Source organism: Grammomys surdaster, unplaced genomic scaffold, assembly GCF_004785775.1.
Source record: "Grammomys surdaster isolate TR1022 unplaced genomic scaffold, NIH_TR_1.0 214, whole genome shotgun sequence".
NCBI lineage: Eukaryota > Metazoa > Chordata > Mammalia > Rodentia > Muridae > Grammomys > Grammomys surdaster.
This window is the reverse complement of record NW_021604659.1, coordinates 1,296,256-1,296,783: the sequence shown is the minus strand read 5'-3', so window position 1 is coordinate 1,296,783 and position 528 is coordinate 1,296,256. Positions and strand designations below refer to the sequence as shown.

At 41.9% G+C, this 528-nt stretch overlaps 1 protein-coding gene across 1 annotated transcript in view; it reads left to right on the top strand.

Annotated features, from left to right (window-relative positions):
* Dock1 (dedicator of cytokinesis 1) overlaps positions 1 to 528 on the top strand; it is a 508,897-nt gene that overhangs the window by 187,729 nt on the left and 320,640 nt on the right. The window lies entirely within an intron of this gene.

Below are 528 nucleotides of genomic sequence, written 5' to 3'. Positions count from 1 at the left end.
TCTCTCTCTCTTCTCTCTCTCTCTCTCTCTCTCTCTCTCTCTCTCTCTCTCTCTCTCTCAGTGTCTCTCAGTGTGTGTGTATGTTTCTGTCTCTCTTCCTCTGTCTGTCTCTTCCCTTCCTCCCTCTCTAGATTATGAAATTTATTAGGGAATTTCAGATCACCACAGTAGTACCGTATACCCTGTTATAAGTGGGATTTGTGTTCAAAGCAGTTGCGATGAGAGGGATGTTCAAAGACAAACACCAGGAGAGCCACAGGAGGTATTTGAAAACACAATTGCCCTCAGCTACAGTGAGTGGTGATAAGTGGCCTCATTGCAGACTATTGACAGGTGTGGAAATATGTTTGTGGATGTACTTCTGTGTGAAGTTTTGGTGGCCTCAGTGCAGAATTCTGGCTATGGCAGAATTTTCCATCACAGTCCTGATGAGGCTGTCTTTTATATAAACACCTCCTTCCTTATCTTCTGATTCTTTCTTTCTTTCTTTCTTTCTTTCTTTCTTTCTTTCTTTCTTTCTTTCTTTCT